Here is a 20,139-nt window from a genome sequence, read left to right as displayed (position 1 = left end):
TTATGCAGTATTTATATATAATGTTTTATATAGATACATTTGTATTTGTTTGTTAGTGATATCATTTTTAATACTGGGTTATTTTCTTGTAGGGTAATGTGGTGTGAATATATTATATATAATATATTTATATTAATTTGTATTAATATATAACTGATTAATTGATAAATATGGATAATATAATGTTGTCATTATTATGTTAATGATTTGTGATATTTCAGTTCTTAAATAATTTAATGATAAGTAGTTGTATAACTTTCTATGTGAAATGATTCGTCGTTTCAAATTTTAATTGTTTTCTTTTAGTTTTAGTTTAAAATAAATATTTTGGTCCTTATTTTAACATTTTTGTATTTTGTTCATGTTTTCTTTGTAGGGAAGTGAATGTTGTTATAAGTAATAATATTATTTTTTTATTTTTTACTTTATAATTTATAATATTTTCTTGTTTTTATTAAATACTGTAATATGTATCTGTTGCATGTGACATATTTTTTTCAAATTATTCACTGAAGTATTGATAATAAAATACTTAGGAACCATATTCTAATATGTAATCCGCTCAAGTCTTTCTCTACTGATGCTGAGACTGGAGTTGGATAGAAAATGCTATACTTCCAAATTCAAACACTGTCCCTACTGTGACTTTTACTGAAGTGGGAACAGTAAATCTAACCCTTCGGAAGCCAAGCACTTTACCTTCTTTTGCTTTGACTGGAGTGGGCATAGCAAATCTAACCCTTCCAAAGAGCAGCACTTCCCCTCCTGTTGCTTAGGCTGTAATACAAACAGTAATTCTGACTTTTCCAAAGCCCAACACTTTCCTGCTGTCGCTTATACTAGAATGGGGATAGCAAATCTAACCCCTCCGAAGCCCAACTGTTCCCCTACTCTTGCTTTGACTGGAGTGGGAATAGTAAATCTAACCCCTCTGAATTACAGCACTTTCCCGCCTGTTAGTTAGACTGGAGTGGGAGTAGTAAATCTAACCCCATCAGATTGCAACCCTTTCCCTACTGTTGCATAAAATGTAATACACAATACAAATGAATTGTGAATTGCATGAAGAGTGGCAAGAAATGCAGGGGCATATCTATTAATAGTGCAGCAGGTGCAGTGGCCAGGGCACAGGGGTATAAGGGGCCCTCTGTCTCCCAATTAGTGGTGTTTTTTACTATCAAACATGGGTATGGGTGCCCCAATTTCTTTGCTAGGCAAACAAGACAGGGGGTTGATTCAGTTAAGGGAATCAGAGGCTGGAATCAAGATAAATTATATCAAAGCAGAAATGCCTCTGACACCATAGATTTTACACATACTTTTGTTCAATGTCCTATTTATTGACATTGTCTGCATTTATAATTGTGCATTTTCTTCAACATTATTCAATGATACATGATAAGATGTTTGCACGTAATTCATAATCATCTCCTTTAGTAGAAAAGACATTCACCATAAATTCAAAAAATGATTTCCTAGCGTAAACATTTGTCTACACAACATTTAACAATACTATACATAAATACTAAATGATAAAATGACCTGTAATCTCAATGTGTTTTGCTCCTACACAGACAATTTTCAATTTTGCTACTCTCCCAAGTTAGCTTAAAGAGAGAGGGGGGTCCTACTTTGAATCAAAAGATTAACTAGCTTTGGGGTATCAATACTTTTCCCACAAAGACACGTTAGTTATAGTCCTGTGTGAGGTCGAAGAGTTCCTTTTGTGAATTTTGTGCCGTAGCGTGAGATACGTCTCTCACTGTATGTCCCAGTAATTCGCTAGGTCATAAGGCATACACTTCTCCTGGCCTGAATCATAAGCCTACGGGTTTCGACCTTGTATGTGATGACAGGGGATAACTTGAGAAAGGTCTTCATCAGGGCTCACTGTTGTTCCTGTAGGACATCATGCTACACCCACGTGAAAAAGTGGAGGTTCCTCTTGTTGTGGTTTTCTTTTTGGTCACTGTGCCCAACGTGGTGGCGTTGCTTTAATGTATCCGGCAAGATGGAGTCTTTATGTGGATTTCTCCGGAAAACACTGTGATTCGTGATATAGTCTTCCAGACGCTTCGATTTCTTTTTTCTTTTTCGGCGGGGTGCCGGGTGGCGTCTCCTCGCTGGAAGTCGTCTCTTCGATTCCGGGTTCTGCTATTTCCTGGTTGGGGCGAAAGACGTCAGTTGGGGTGGGGGGGGGGACATCAGTCTTTTCTACTAAAGGAGATGATTATGAATTACGTGCGAACATCTTATCATGTATCATTGAATAATGTTGAAGAAAATGCACAATTATAAATGCAGACAATGTCAATAAATAGGACATTGAACAAAAGTATGTGTAAAATCTATGGTGTCAGAGGCATTTCTGCTTTGATCCAATTTCTTTGCTTGCATTAGGGTACACACAGCTCTTGCTACCGTACTGTCGACATGGCATATATATAGGGGGAAAAAGTGCTAAATTGGAACTGGTTAAGGAACTAGGAACTAAGGACTGTGAGGTTTAAGAGCTGATTCCTTCCCAAAATAAAATCCCTCCCTCCCTGTGTTAATATGCAAGTGGGAGAAAGCTTAATATCCCCACTGAACACCTATCGGGTATGCACCAGTGTATCATGACTCACCCCAGTACTCACGTTGCAGAGTATTTAGGAAGCTCCAGGAGGTGCACTGACATATTCCTGATATTACCACCCTTCAGGCTCTATTTCTGATATTACAGATTACATATACTGCCATAGTTTCAGAATTCCTTGACCAAAATGAGTCATACAAGTCATGTGTGATGCAAGAAATCTCTTGAAAATAATTCTTGCTGCTGAGTTCTGATATCCGACATGGCCAATAATATGGTACCTCAAATGTAAAGTCACCATACCTTCTGCACAGAGAGCCAGATTATGTATTGTGCACCTGCTTTTATGGTGGCCCTGGACCACCTCTCAGTTGACAAGCGGAGAGTTCCTCGTCACATAGTGAGCCTGCACACTTCCACAGGTTTGAGCGCTGCTTGAAAACGACTGTCTTGCGAATGAATCTTGAACTCCCAGAATACCTCTGTTCCGAGATCCCTCTAGATGCTGCTTGCTTATGTTTGACAAGACTAGCCTACATCACAGATTGCACCCACCCTAGTAAGGGCATTCAGGGCTTACAGCGACCCTTATAGCCTGGCTTCTGCTTCGTTCCCACTGTCGTTGCAAGTGCTCCCCTGGCCTAGCTTTGCAGGGGACAGGCCCCCCAAGAGAGGGGTCTCCAGATTTTGAACCCCCATGGTGCATCCCTGGGACCTGCCAATCCCATTACTGTCCTCGAGTTCACACTATCCATGGGCCACCTTGGGGGTGCTGCAGAGTAGGCACAAACCTTGAAGGCTTGCTTGTCTGTATGCCCGCAACTGTCATATGGCGCACGCACAAGTTGAGGACATTTCCTCGTGTGATCCATAAGAAGCTTGATCGCCACGGTCACATGGTACATTTGGAGACATACCTTCGAAATCTTTGTTCAATTTCTGAAAACAAAAGAATTGGGCACATAAGTTTTGCTAAAAACTTAATCTAGTCCAAACTATAGAAGATTCTGCACCACAGAAAATACGTTTTTGCAAAGCGAGTAATTCTGGTGTTGGCTACAAGTAGTTTGGCTCTGTCAATGCTTGTTTTGTCTTGTCATGGTTGTTTCAAACCTTGATTGCTAGGAAAGCTACCTGGCCCTCATCTATCTAGAAAAAAAACATGAGTTTTTTTGGTCTCATAACGAACACATTGCCATAGTAGTTTGGCACTTCAGGGAACTACTTTATGTGTAGTGAAGGTTAGAATGTCATGACTCAGAGTGAAGTTAACCAGTGGCTGAAGTGGACTCCTTGCCTCCTGCTGAATTATGAAGTGGGCTGAATAAAATGTGAATCACACAATAACAGACCAAAGGATGAAAAGGCCAGCTGAAATTCCCTATGTTTATTCGACATATCATTTTAGTAAAACCCAAAGTTCTTGGCTAACGCCAGAGATAAAAAAAAACTAAGTAAATGGTTTTTCACAATTGTTGCCACTTTTGCTTTATGGAATGCAGGAAGCTGATTTTGCTCCATCGTTTAACCTTGCAATATTTAATGCTGAATAAATTTGCCCTTTTTGGTTGATAGCGGCATGGCCTCAACGAAACCCGTTTTATCACAGCTAAAAAAGCTGCAAAAATGAAATGCTCAATTTACATTATGTGTCATGAAGGAAACTGGTTTGGTCCGGTACCACATATATGTGGAAACACTTGCTCGCTCAATCATCTTTCATAAAATGGCGCCAAGTATTGAGGTAGAGGGGAGCATGACCACTGATTATACAGAATACAATAGACCCTGGTTTCATAAAGTTGATATTGCAAATCCCCCTCATGCATTATCCTTGCAACATGCACAAGAAGACGCTTTTCGCATGCACAACAGCAATACATTGTTTCATTGGCAGGGGGGGAAGCTGCAGCAGCCATTTCCCAAGCAGCCTACTTTCTCAGGCCCTTTTCTGCTGAGTCAGGAAGGAAAACAAGTTATTAAAGCGCCAGGAGGGAGGGGTTTGTGTGGGGTATGATGGGTGCTTTATATGGTTCTGCCAGATGCTTCCCATACTTTGCACACAGCCTGCACTGCCAATCAGAAGTTTCCTTGATGGGTGGAGCCAGAGCTAAACGTCCCATCACCTTGCCACCGACCCTCACCCTATCAGGAGGCAGGACGCAAAGTTCAGAGAGAGTGCAAGAGGTCTGCGCGAGCTGAGTGGCTGAGGTCACTCTGGGGTATCTGGGATCCGGCCAGGTTGGGATTTCTGATCTTCTTTACAGTCTGGCTCGAGATGTGGAAAGTTGATGCTAAATATAAGGGGATGTGTCATGGCAGGTAACGTTAACCCACCTCGTGCCTCCCGCTGGGGGTATCAGATTTTATTATCTTGTTAAATTACTAGGATCCCTGTTCTTCTTGGCAAAGATACACAGGGTGAGTGACTCCCAAAGATTCTGCAGCAACTAGAAGTGACTTACTTTTGTAGTAAGCCCGGTTAACTCCTGAGATGCATAGGTAAGATAGTAGTACTGATGGCGTACTCCTTACATTAGTAAACCAGGACTACTCCAAGAACTTTGAGTCAGCAAAACCTTTCTGACTGGGCCCACAGAGATATTTGGGTTTTTTTGTATTTCAAATCTTTATTACATTTTTAAAAATTGTAAGCAAGCAATGATCAATAATCAATTATCTGCACAAAAAACATAAAACGCCGAAATTAAAATATGAAATATAAGCAGGAATAACACAAAAAAGAGAAGGAAAATAGCTTAAGGACAAACAGTACAAGTACCGTAGTAAAGTACAAAGATAAATTGATACATCAAAAGTTAAATTAATTATTACAAGAGAGAGAAAATGGCAGGCAAATAATATATTACAGACTTATTGAAACCCATCGGTACTGAAGAACAATAGAGAGGCAAAATCATAATTTTTTAAGGTTTCTAACAATGTGAATTAACTGCAATTTGTAGCTGTTCTAATTTTTCCCCGCACAGTTTTGTGTTCAGAACCTAAACAGGCAGGTGACGAGCAATCCAGAGCAGCATATGGAGGATCGGGGGGGGGGAGGGGGGGGGTGCACTGACTGCTGACAAAGCCTTCCTAAGGCACTTCAGCACATGCTGTCATTCATCAATGTGTGTCTTCATGCTAAATGTGTGGCGCCTTCGCTCAACATTGTCCTCGTCCTCATCAGAGAGGAGAGGGGTTCGTTCTATGCTGATCCAGCAGAGAAGAAACACAGGTATGCAAAAACAAAGGAATAACAAGGGTTCAAGAGTTCCGCTCTGAGCTATGACATTTTGATAATGCAGACAACAACCAGCGAGAAGGGAGGCCCTCTGTCCCAGCAAATATTGCAATGTCTGGTTTACTAATAAGAAAAGTTTAGAATAACACTCAAATTGATGCATTCCTGTAATGTTGTCATATTATGTACTTGTATTTTTGCTAAATATTGCCATTATTCTCCATTCTTACCAGAGTTATTTTCAGATTTCGGTATTTTGTTCTTTGTTTTTAGATCCAGCTGTAGAGAGCTTTAGCTTTGACGGACCTCATGTTACCAACACATTTGAAAAGCCCATGTAAGAAGTAGTAGAGAGACAGTGAGCGTTGGACAGCAGATTTTCGGCGGTGGCTCTCATGGGTTGCTTTAGGCAGCCAACTTCCGGCAGTGCCTCTCATGGGCTTCTCATGGTTTGCATTGCTTTGCTGGGCTGGTTATCAGAGGCCACCAGCTAACAACAAAGGGTACGGCCTCTTAACAGTAAGGCTAGGCCCATTAAACAAAACACCAATAAAATTGCCAATACTGGGCCATATGTAGGTGGCCAAATACCGGTCGGTAACCGCCGATTTCGGCCGTTACCGACCGGTATTTGTAGTTTCAGATGTAGGGGGCCAGATAATTACGATTCTGTAAATTTACCGAATTAGTAAATTACGGATTCGGTAAATTTACAGAATCGGTAATATGGGATGTAGGTGGCACTGGAAACAGAGCCACAGGCCCCAGGAACTCGTTATTTACCATGTAATACTATTGCATGGTAAATAACGAATTCCTGTGTACATGCACATCTGTGCATGTACACCTGTGCCATGTGACACACACATACATGCCCTTAGGGCATGTATGTGTGCCACATGGCACACAAGCCAGAATCAGGGGTGCAACAGGGTGTCAAAGTGACACCCTGTCCCCCTTGACAAATCGGTAATTTTACCGAATCGGTATTTACCGATTCGATATTTGCCATTGATTCCTATGGGCCTCAAGGCCAATAGGAATCAATGGCAAATACCGAATCGGTAAATACCGATTCGGGAATTACCGAATCTTAACGATTCGGTAATTGTTACCGAATAATTACCTACATGGCATTTACCGATTTGTAAATACCGAATCGGTCAAATTCGGTATTTACGATTCGGTAAATGCCATTTACCTACATAGGGCCCACTGTTCACTATTTATTCCCTTACTTACCAATTGGGACACATCCCTGACTCAATGTGACACCAAAAGTTTCACTTCATATCTTTTTATTTTTCAATTTTTCATGAGCTAGCTGTATTTTTTCTTTGTATCAAAATTTGGTCATGTAATATACACATATCATATATACAACCCACACCCACCTTTTACATTTTTACAAAACACAAACAAAAATACATTTTTAGACATTACCTAGGTACAATATAAAGCAGGAACATTTTTTGTACAAACAGTCAAACACATACATAGAGAAAATTACATAGAAAAATTACTAGTTTTCAATTCACTAAATATTAATCTTGAAATCAACAGTGCCTATTGTCAATCAACCCTCTGCTCATGCTACTTAGTCTCTTTACTTAATATGTTTGTCAAACACTATAACGAGACACGGGGGACTATTCTTTTTGCTGCACTTGTTGTAAAAAATGCATGGTTGACGCGTTTCAAACCCAAGAGTTAGTCTACAGGGTTCTCATCAGGACCAATAGCTTTCTATGACAAGATCAGCCGATCTCCTTTTCTCCAAATACTTAGTGTCTCCAAAATTATATATTTTTATGGGGGAGGATAGGCAGCCATCCTTGCCGAGTTTATTGCTTCTTTTTGGTTTTTGTATTCGGCCTTATGCAACAAGACGAGGTAATTTAGTGACTTGTTGTTTCCGTTTGTTACGCGGCGGATGGCTGTTTTTGAGAGTAGAGGAGTTCTAAATGTGCTGACATGAGCCTGTGAAGGCTTCTGTGGTTAAAAGCACGTCAATGGTTTGTGTTAATATGTGTTACTGCAGGAGCAGACTGGCTGTCATGGTGTTAGGCTCTGGGTTAGATGGTGTGGACCTCATTGCAGTTCTCAGTGCACAGGATGAAGCTCTAACATGCCAAATTTGTGGTCCCATCACATCAGGTGGTCGTGATTGGCTTGTATCATTATTTTCACTTTATTGCAAATGTTTGTTGAATAAAGAACATTAAATGAAAAGCCATCTTGCTACAAGGCAGTGCAGCTGCCACCACCATGTGCTCTCCAGCTGAGATGAGAAGACTTCAGAGGCATCATTACTCAACAGCTGTGACCCACAACTGTGGAAGGATGTGACCATGCTGACAATGGGTCAACGCTTTCAGAGCTGCTTCACCCTCAAGGGCAGCCAGCAACAGGCCGACAGCTGCCTGCAAACACGCTCAGCTCTGCGGGTAACTCAGAGGATGTCCATCAGATGGTCTCTGGAAATTTTTTAGTTTACAATATAAATGTTCAATCATCAAAATAATTGTCTTCAAAATTGAAGTTTTTTTTGATAATCAATTTTATTATCATTTTGAAGGACAAACAAACAAAATGACAGCACACATCTTACACGATAAAGACATTTCCACCCCCACCAGGCAGTAAAAAAAACCACAGCTATGGTAGTAGTATTCAGACACGCCACCCAAGCTGGAAAGTAGTACACCGTTACATAGGAGAGCCAGTGCAAGTAGTTTAAAACAGTAGGTTCAACCATTTGCCCCAAACCCTGTGGAACTTCTCTGGACAGCCACGTGCCTCAAAGAGGGGTTCCTCCTGGGCCACGCACCAGTCCACCCCCAGCAAAAATTGAAGTTTTTATCAAACCAAAGTTCCTGGAGTAGTTGTTTGATGTTTCAAGTTGGGTTCAGGGTTCACCCTACACGTCAGAGGTTGGCAATAGTTGCAAATAGTAACTGTATGCAGCTGGTTAATCTGAGTGATGCTGAGGTACAGGGGCCCTTTATACGAAGTTAAGTGTAGGCAAAGAATGTTTAGATATATTAGATGGATGACACTTGTCCTGTTCCCTACTGACAAAGAAAGAAGAATGCAGGGACACCTATTGAGCCCTGAAAGTGCTAGGAACGCTGGTGCAAACCACTACTGAGACAGGGATTGCTGCCTGTGTAACACCCTCATACCAAAAGCTCAACTCCATAGACAGGTGATCACAAGGTTAGCTCACCCGCGCCACCTGCTGAAAAATGCATACCCTGAGGAGAAGGTGGATGCTCGAGCAGCCGCAGCATTTTCATCTAGGGTGAGGAATTAAAACCGTTGTCACTACTAACTCAAGGGAGGTGGTGTGGGGCGAGTCTAGGTACAGTACAACACAACTATCATAGTTACAAAAATGATGTGAATGTTCAGCTAGAATATACATCTAAAGTAAAAAGTAGAATGTGCACACAACACAATACACAATCAAATAGTAAAGCAGCAAAATGAAGTAGGAAGACCAGTGCAACTGGTTATGCACTTTATATACCTTAGTATTCAATGTCGCTGGTTTTAGCAGTGTTGGTCACTCAAAATGGCAGTATGTGGCTATCAAGGAGTGGTGGGAGGGAGGGGGGGAGTGGCTATAGACTATAAGTAACTCATCTTGCAAGGAATGACAGCTTCAGTGAAGAAGGGCGGAACAAAAGGGGGTGGTGATGGACGTCAGTGAAGAAGGGGGCAGAATGCAGTTGGACCCACAGCTGTGGATTCAAACCCACAGGAGCGAGGGCTTCCTGCCGACCACTCAAGTCTATCTTGGTCTTGACAAGTTAAGCAGGTGCTGGACCACCACAACAGCAGCAGTGTAAACAAAGGGTGTTGGGGTGGATCAGTGTGCTCACCATGCAGAGTAACCATCTTGCAACCATCAGGCTTACAGTAGTCAATGTTCATGAACAGCTGCAGGTTAACCCTATGACACAATGTGTCCCAGGCTTATGCCACATTGAATGGCGAGAAAGAAACTGATACTTTGTATCCCTTGTGTTCTACCTCAGATGGAATCCAGCTCTAAAACAACTCCTGTGACTGAGGATTTCAGAGATTGGTTTCTCCTGAAGATTACGGACCCGTTTACTGACATTTGGGCCAATAGAAATGGATCAAACAACCAACGCAGCACAAATCCCTGGATCACGGCACACAGTGGATACATCTCTGTTTCCCTGACACACGCACAAATGCAGACCATCTCCACAGTTATAATTAGACCTACTAGCCCTCCACATATCGTGAAACACCATTGAACACCTTTTGATGTAACACAGGCAAGCACCTTGAAGAACCGGGTTTTAGAACCCAGCGGCGCCAGGGGCACGCCCAAGGTCTTCGGGTTCACCTGTCTTAGAATACAGAGACACGGGATACTTCTGAGTGACGTCAAAGATCACATTTATTGGCTGCAGCCAGTAACAGAAGTCCTAGAAGTCAACGCGGTTTGAGTTCTCAGGAGACTGCTCAACTTTACAAAGCAAGTCATCCCTTTTTATGCCAAACATTATGCTTCAGGCAAACATTCCTTGTTTACAGTTTAACCAACCACATGTTTCCACAACAAAAGTATTGCATGACGACAAACCCATTTTACAGTTGTCCGGCCCATAATCAATCATTGAACAAACCCAAGATTCTTCATTAGACAAGCCGGACAAACCCATAATAAAAAGGACCACAACCCATATCGTAAATAGACCATAAAAGAAGAAACAGAAACAGATAGAAGTAGGATAAGGCATGTTTGTGTGCAGTAAAACTTTATGATGTCCTGTGCTCTGATCCTTAATCTTGATCAGCTAAAGGGCAGGAACTGGTTGAACAAGGTCAGCTTCAGGCAACAGGGTCAGTTCACTCAGGTCAAACAGGAGTCAGCACGAACTCGAGCTAAGGTGTACATGTCCTTAAAAGACTAGTTCAGCCACAGTCATCGGCCTATGTGAGGGCAACCACAAAATGGCTGCCATACACAAAATTAAACCCACGGGTTCAGAATTCAGAGAACCTCAGACCCTCCTTTTGCCCTTACATAGGCAATCACTCAGTCTGTATCTGAATCGATGTCAATATTTATCAGGTCATTTAGGTGCTACAGGAGCATCATTATATCTCTCTGTACTTCTCTCGAGACAGGCGGTCTCCTTACACACGTAGTAGCACAAAGGCCACATATGGCAGGACCACACTGTACACAAAGACAACACAGAAAAAGAATCGCTAAAGCCGTACCAATGACCATCAGTATCTTCCATCCCCAAGTGGATAACATTCCCCAAAACCATCCAGTCAACGACCAATCTCCTTTGTCCACATGTATAGACTCGGAGATCTTATGCAGTCTGGAAATGGCCTCGTATACTGTAGGAGCATTATCTGGAATGAAAACGCAGCAACTCGATTGGATCACTTTACATACTCTACCTCGATCTGCAAGTATGACATCTAAAACCATACGGTTCTGTAACGTCATAAGACGATCCGCTTGAAGCTCAGCAGTCAAATTACTAAGAGCACCGGCAGTTTCATTTACGGTGGACGCAACCACTCTTGTCAATTGGCGTATGTTCCTACTGTTAACCATAGGTCCACAAAACGGCAGGAAACCCTTAAAGAAGTCTCCCACTTCTTGTCCAGCGGTATCTTCCTGATCGAAGACACCTCTAACAACTCTCGTTCTGTGGTAATCTGCAGCAGCAGTGTACATTGGGGGCAACAAATACGCCACATAACATGTGCCCGAAAAATCGGGGGCAACCATGTATATGCTCTGTTGAAGCAGACAAAATACGTGCCCTTAGCTGCTAAAAACGGTGTGGAAGATTGAGACGCAAAAACGTACGTCTGAGTACATACACTCTTCCCTAACTGAGCTCTCGGATTCTTGCCATTACGTTGCAAACAAAAATGACCTCGGTGGGGTACGATCCAAATCGGAGGTGACCTCTTCTGTCTCTGCTACTCACCCAGACTAATACTATCTCCGGTTGCATTCCAACCAACATATGCTAGTAACTCATCCTTGGGAATAGTCCTATATGTTTCGATATCTCGACTCATATTCGTAATTCCCTTCACCAAGGCTTTATTACTTGAGTTATCTCTCATGGAACACGGGATAGACTTCGATGGCATAAATAAACATCGTTTGGAAAGCCCATAGAGACCCATTCTGACTAAACGGTAAAACCAAATAGGGAATACCTCTATCCGTAGTATGCGGCATAAGACCACACACCCAACAATTAGTGGTGTTCACTACCAACTGGTGTTGATGCAGAAGCTGTACAAAAGAATTATTCACAAATTCCGACCTTCTAATCTGCTCGTGTTCAGGTAAGATATGAAAAGAATGCAAAGAAGTAGTAGTAGGAAAAGACATAGGTTGGGAGGTGGGTGCAGAAGTCAATTGGGTAGTGAAAACAATCCAACCCACCAATGCTAACGTCATGCTTAAAAACATCAGAACACATGTTATCAGAAAACATTTGCTATGCATTAGTTTACACAGTTTCATTTTAAAGTTCATTTCCTCGGCAGCTCTCTCCATCACAAAAAACTCCATCCTCTAACTGTGCTGTTCGCGGCAGTTGATTTTCTTCCACTAAGGAATGCGTCTGTCAGTCCAGGGAACGCCCTAGGACCAACCAGAACCGTCGACCTTGTGTCTACACGGCTGCAATCCCAAGTCTTTATACCGCGACCCTACAGCTGAGCTCGGATGGCAGCTCGAAAAAGAAAAATAGGCCAAAACTGTTTCTTGGATGAGAGAGGGCAGTTCTTCAAAAACAAAAGGAGAAATTATGTTTTTATTTGTCCATTGTTTCTCAGTTGTAAATTATAACGGCCTTTACCAGGCACTGTCTGATCTTTAAACAGAAGTTCAGGCTCAGTGGTGTCCAATCTCAGATGCGGAGGTACAGCTGCTTGCAAAATGTCGTCGTCCTCTCGTTCAGACTTTGTCCATACTAGATGTGCATCGCTAAATGGCATGAACTTCGGCACTCGTTCTGTCTCTGAGTCACCAATACCTTCACGGATCCACTGGTTGTACGGCAGAGGTAAAGCCACCCTCTTACAATGTACGCCGTGGACCCAATTCCGCTTCCCGAAGACCTTCACCGAGGTTCTTGTCGACAGGAGCACCTGGTGGGGGCCGGTCCAGTGGGGCTGCTCGTTTTTGGTCCGCTGAAAGTTTTTCACGAGGACCCAGTCACCGGGATTGATGGTGTGACCTGGGTCCACAGATGCTGGTGGCAAGTTACCGTGAACCTGTTGATGCAAGACACGCAATTTAGCCGTCAGGTCATACAAATAGTCCACCAACACAGGATACTCGATGTCACTAAACTTCACTGGCCTCGGCACTTCCCACACATTTGCCGGTCAACCAAAGACGATTTCATATGGACTAAGTCCGATTTGGGAATGCACTGTAGTTCTAGTTGACAAAAGTGCCAACGGCAAAGCATCGGGCCATTGGAGACCAGAACTCGCCTGAATCTTGGCTAACTTCAGCTTCAGAGTGCCGTTGTAACATTCCACTAAGCCAGCTGATTGGGGATGATTCGCAGCATGGAATTTTTGTTTTATGCCCAAACCCTCACACACTCTCTTCATGATCTTCCCCACGAACTCACTTCCGTTATCACTCCACACCATCCTTGGCAACCCAAACCTCGGGAAGTATTCTTTGAGCAAGACTTTAGCTGTGAACAAGGCACTGTTATCTTTTAGGGGGTATGCCTCTACCCATCTAGAAAAGGCACAAACAACCACAAGGACGTATTTCAGATTGTTGCATCTTTCCATGTGGATAAAATCCAATTGCAAAACCTCGAACGGATACGTCGGAGGTGCAAAGTGACCAGCTGGAGTTGGAGTTCCCTTGCCAGGATTATGCATCAAACAAACCATACAAATCTTGACCACATTCTCCGCACACTTAGGAATTCCACAATTCTCCCACACCGGAGCCAACAACTTACAAATCCCTTTCGCACTAATATGAGCCATTCCATGTGCCTTCGTAACCACTGCAAGCACATACGCATCAGGCAACAACCATCGCTGGTGTTCGGACAACTCAACTCAACAACCAGTCGAATCCAATCTACCCGTACTTTCTCTCCACACATTCAACTCTCTCTCAGTAGCTTCAGCTTGAATCGATTTTACACTCTCTATCGTATCTTCACACATTCCACCTGCCATGATCCATCTCGCAGGGCCTGCAACATACATTTGACTCGTCACATTTCTCGCTGTTTCTTTCGCAACCTCATCCGCAAACGCATTACCACGACCAACATCATCCGTAACCTTCCAGTGAGTACTACACTTCACAATCGCAACTTGCTTCGGCAAAGTAAGTGACTCAAGAAGCTCATTCACCAACTGTCCATGCTGAATCTTACTACCATGCGAAGTCAAAAATCCTCTCTCTTTCCACAAACGCCCAAAACTGTGTGCTACACCAAACGCATACTGGCTATCGGTATACACATTCACTCTCTTTCCCTCAGACAACACACACGCTCATGTTAATGCAATCAACTCCGCTGCTTGCGCTGAATTATGACTAAATTCATGCAGTTTCAACAATCGTACATAATGTCGTCACGGCATAAGCTGCAGTCGTATCACCATTCGGCAACTTGTAGCACGACCCATCAACCCATAGCATACCATCAGCATTCATAAGCGGAGTATCTTTCAAATCCACTCTACCCTTAGTTTCCTCTTCTGCCCTAAGAAAACAATCATGTTGTTCCTGACCATCTATCTCTACAGAAATCGGCAACAATGTCGCTGGATTCAATACATTACACCGCTTGATGTGCACGTGACTAGCCAAAAGCGTCAGCTCATAACCTGACAATCGCGCACTAGTAAGATGCTGAGTCTTTGTTCTGTTTAATAAAGTATCCACTGCATGTGGGACCATAACACCCAACGTATTATCCATCACTAGACCAGCAGACTGTCGAATAGAAACAGCTGCTGCAGCTGTAGCTCTCAAGCAACTCAGCAACGCTCTAGCTACCGGATCCAAACTCGACGAGAAATACGCACATGGACGCTGCTTGTCGCCAAACTGTTGCGTCAAAACTGACAATGCGCAACCCTCTCTCTCGTGAACGTAGAGTGTAAAAGGCTTACTATAGTTGGGAGTACCCAACACCGGAGCAGAACAGAACGCATCACGCAATTCAGAAAAACTTTTCTGACAATCGTCAGACCACGGAAGAGGATTCGGTGTATCTTTACAAGTCAAAGCCAACAGAGGTTTCGCCAATAGAGAGAAATTTGGAATCCACTGTCTACAATACGACGTGATACCCAAGAAAACACGCACTTCCCTCTGTGTGCTTGGTACAGTCATTTGCGCAATCGCTTGAATTCGTTCTGGGGTCAACCTTCTTCCCTCCTTTGACAAGAGATTACCTAAGTAGGTCACTTCTTGGCGACAATACTGCAACTTAGAAGGTGACACTTTATGATGCAAGTCCGACAAATGTCGCAACAAAGAAAGAGTAGCTTCTTTACAAGTTTTCTCATCATCAGCGGCCACTAATAGATCATTCACATACTGAATAAGAGCAGCACCAACAGGCAACACAAGAGTATCAAGTTGAGTTTTCAAAGCCTGACTATAGATAGAAGGACTTTCACAATAGCCTTGAGGAGCGTGCTTGAACCGGAAGCTTCGTCCTCCTAAAGAGAAGCCAAAAATGTCCCTACTCTCCTCGGCAATTGGAATGCTGAAGAAAACATTCTTCAAGTCAATAACTGAAAACCAAGCGGCTGAAGCAGGAATCAAAGTCAGTAAAGCAGTAATGTCCGGAACAACAGGAAACTGTGGCACAACAATCTTGTTAACCTCTCTAAGATCGATCACAAACCTGTAAACAGGTGGCTGAGAAGAGTCAGTACGCTTCACGACAGGCAGAACAGGACTGTTACACACATTACCTCTCGTTTCTTCAATCACACCTTTCTCAATCAAATCATAGATAATCGCTAAAAGCGCTCTTTCACCATCACTCGAAATCCGATATTGAGGAATACGTGGCAATTTAACATTCGATTTGAGCGTAACAACATAGGGTGGAATCTCCAAAAGACCCACATCATTAGGACCAGTAGCCCAAAGAGTATCAGGGAGAGAACGCAATTCCAGTGGAAGTCGATCTTTAGACAAATACACCGGAGAGATCACTTTCTTACCCAATGTAAGATGTACTCCCGAAGGAGAACAATACAATGTCGCATGCAATCTTTTTAACAAATTCAAACACAAAAAATTCTCACCACAACCTGTCGTTAGAATAAGGGGTGCTTCCAAATCACAAGGCCCAATGGAAGGAGACAAAGGACTAGAAACTGGATTACGTCAGAAAATCCTACCGAAACATTCGTTAAGCCAGACAAAGGTGCGCCAGGGAGTTTAGAGTGCATGATAGAACTCTTTGCTGCACCAGTATCCAAAAGAAAAGGCTCTACTACACCTGATGTAACTACTGCAACATAAGGTCCACTCTGGTCTACTGGAACTGACACTACTCCCTGTCCATGGCTGTCCCAGCAATCATTATAACTAGTACCTTCATTTTCAACATAATAATCGTCAGTGTAGTATTGCGTAGATCTGCCAGTCTGTACATTCTGCTGATCAAAATAATTCATTGAACTCTGAGGAGGAAAAGAACGTTCGTTCTGAGGAAACGCACCACGTCCTCTACATCTAGATACTTGCTGGAAACCACCACGACCTCTCAGACCCGACATACCACTTGTACGTTGTCGTAAAACAGGACACTCATTCTTGTAATGACCTTCCTCCCTACAATACGCACACTGATTCAGACCCAAAGGTGGTCTTGGAGCAAAATACTCAGACTTCTGTGATATTCTCTGAAACTGTGGAGGTTGCTGAAACTGTGGACGTTGCTGTGACTCTTGCGATTCGAGCGAGGCGGATACGCCTGCTGCAAAAGAACTTTTGTCTTCAAGTCTTTAGTCTTCTTCTCTACTCTATCTTTCTCATCCTTATCCCTATTCTCGTAGTACTGTGCAGTCGCCAATATCTGAGCAAAGAAGAAACAGCCCACGAACTCTCAGAGTCCTTCAACTTGTTACAAAGCTCTCGAAGTAAATTAAAGACAAACTTATCAATGAACAATCTTTGGCCACCTTCCGTACTCATGTCCTGACCACTATGATCTATGAATGTTTCTTCAAACCTAGTGAAGAAATCTGACACACTTTCATCTTTCTTCTGTTTGCATGCTGCTAACTTGTCCCAATTCACTCGTAAAGCCGGCATCATTGTCTTCATAAGGTTGATAATTCTGCCAGGTAAATCTGCAACTAGAGGCTCAGGCTTAGCTCCACCAACCTGTCCACCATCAGCAGCAGTAATATTAGCCCATGTATCACCTAACTCTGGCGCATGATCCTCATGACGAATCATGTCGAAAGGTTGAGGAACTACGTTTCCCAACAACATATCTATATCGGCTAAATTCATGATGCATTCGTCAACTGTCTGGGACAACTCCTTGTAATAATGCGCCGGATTTTTACGGGGATCAGGTAAAGACTGTTTAAGGGCCAAAACTTCTACTCTCTTCCATGGAACATGTACCCATACTCTCTGAAAATAAGGCAAAACAGGCGGAACAGCAGCTGCGTCTCCCTCTCTCCAAACTGGGGGAACTTCTCTCATCGGATATTGTCGTACCTTCCTCCTAACTGCAGGATCAGGCTCAAACAATCGCTGAGAAGGAAAATCACTCCTAAACGCAAGTACCATCGCAACTGCTTTCTCAATTCCGGGACCCACTATCGTCCCTTTCGCAAACTCGGACTGTATATTTAGCAACTCCACTGGGACTGAACCCAAATCATTATCTTCCCATTCCTCACGAAGGAAAGTACACATAACTTCAAAAACATACCTTTGCTTGGGTGCTTCCCACTGCTGGAAAACATCCATAACTGACTCTAAGTTATACCTCGAAACATTCGAAACCCATCTGCGAGCCAAGAGATCTAACACTGCCTGTTCTTCGGGACCAGGTAGCTGACTACGCATTTGTTTACGTGCAGAAACAGGGGTCATACTCAATGACCCAAAGAAAGGAGACAAAAGACCAGTAACAGTATCAGTCATTCGTTGTCGAGCAGAAGCTGTCATAAGGACAGGAGACAAAGTATTTGAGGTGATAGAAGCGTAGGGTTAGTAGCAAGAGAAGTTGAAGGTACAGGAGAATAAGGCAAAGTAGTTCCAGACAAAACCGATAGCAAAGTCGGCGGCCCCAGAGGAGGCTGCGCCGTAGGAGGAAGAACCAGCTGAGGAGGAGCCGGTGGCTGAACAGCAACAAGAGGTTGTGCAACTGGAGGTTGCGGAGGTGCCGTAGCACTCTGTGCATAAGGGGGTGGTAATCTCAACAAATGTGACATCAAAGGATCCTTCTCAGGGTCCTTCGTTGCATTCTCAAGAAGAGATGGCAAAGCTGGAGAACATTTATCAATAGCCATATTATGTTGCCTATCTGACACCTCAATTGCTTTATCTTCTTTGTTTTCTTTAAACTGCAGCTTGCATTATTGATACATCCTTTTCTCTTTTATCTCTTTTAGCTTGTTTAATTTCTCGTTGTCTGGCTTCTTTACACCAAAGGCCAAAGGAGTCAAACATTGCCGGACGGGCTTTCTTCCTAAATAATTTAGTTTCCAAATTGTCTAAAATCTCTGTATCAAAGCTACCATGTTGGGGCCATTGTAAGACACCATCTTTCCTAGTATAGCGGATCCATACTTCATTATACGTAATGGGACCCACGCCGTGTTTAAAATAGAGCTCATAAGTCGGAGTTCCAACTGGAGGTATCGGACACAAATCATCCAATCAGGAATCCCTGTTGCAACCACAACCAAACCAAGTACCAAATTTGCTACGATTAGGCATCTTCGCTCACTAATCGAGCTTCAAACTTCAAGGGATTATCCCTACCGATACACTCGTAAATATACGAGACCCTCGGCTTTGGAAATTGCAATTTTCAAATCAAAACTAAGGATCAAACAAACTAAGAACCAAAGAACCAAAAACTAAGGACTGGGAGCGACCCACTTATACTTAACTGAGGTATCAGTCACGCCACCAGAAGACCCGTCTATCGCCTCGCCGTACAAAGCATCACAAATGGGTCCAAGACAGGGCGACAGTCAGGGCAGCAGTCCTTCGTAGCCGTCAGGAAAGTGGGAAGCCTCGCAGCAAAGACCTTCAGTCCACGTTCGACATGCCGGGGTCGATGAAGTGGTGGCCGTCCTCCAGAATTTCCTCACGAAGCTCCTCGCGATCTTCAGGCTTGGACCGGTACCGCTGAAGTCGCCCCACGTTGGGCGCCAACTGAAGAACCGGGTTTTAGAACCCAGCTGCGCCAGGGGCACGCCCAAAGTCTTCGGGTTCACCTGTCTTAGAATACAGAGATACGGGATACTTCTGAGTGACGTCAAAGATCAAATTTATTGGCTGCAGCCAGTAACAGAAGTCCTAGAAGTCAACGCGGTTTGAGTTCTCAGGAGACTGCTCAACTTTACAAAGCAAGTCATCCCTTTTTATGCCAAACATTATGCTTCAGGCAAACATTCCTTGTTTACAGTTTAACCAATCACATGTTTCCACAACAAAAGTATTGCATGACGACAAACCCATTTTACAGTTGTCCGGCCCATAATCAATCATTGAACAAACCCAACATTCTTCTTTAGACAAGCCGGACAAACCCATAATAAAAAGGACCACAACCCATATCGTAAATAGACCATAAAAGAAGAAACAGAAAAAGATAGAAGTAGGATAAGGCATGTTTGTGTGCAGTAAAACTTTATGATGTCCTGTGCTCTGATCCTTAATTTTGATCAGCTAAAGGGCAGGAACTGGTTTAACAAGGTCAGCTTCAGGCAACAGGGTCAGTTCACTCAGGTCAAACAGGAGTCAGCACGAACTCGAGCTAAGGTGTACATGTCCTTAAAAGACTAGTTCAGCCACAGTCATCGGCCTATGTGAGGGCAACCACAAAATGGCTGCCATACACAAAATGGAACCCACGGGTTCAGAATTCACAGAACCTCAACCTCTCTGGGCACTATCCCTACAAGAGTGAGGGACACCTACGGATACTTCTGTATAGAGAACTGTGAATCAGATGCCCAATGTCCTGATGAGGCCCTCATAATGATGATAGTTGGACCGAAACATCAACACACA

This window comes from Lissotriton helveticus, chromosome 9 (assembly GCF_964261635.1).
Source record: "Lissotriton helveticus chromosome 9, aLisHel1.1, whole genome shotgun sequence".
In the NCBI taxonomy this organism is placed as follows: Eukaryota; Metazoa; Chordata; class Amphibia; order Caudata; family Salamandridae; genus Lissotriton; species Lissotriton helveticus.
Note: the sequence above shows the minus strand (reverse complement) of the source record.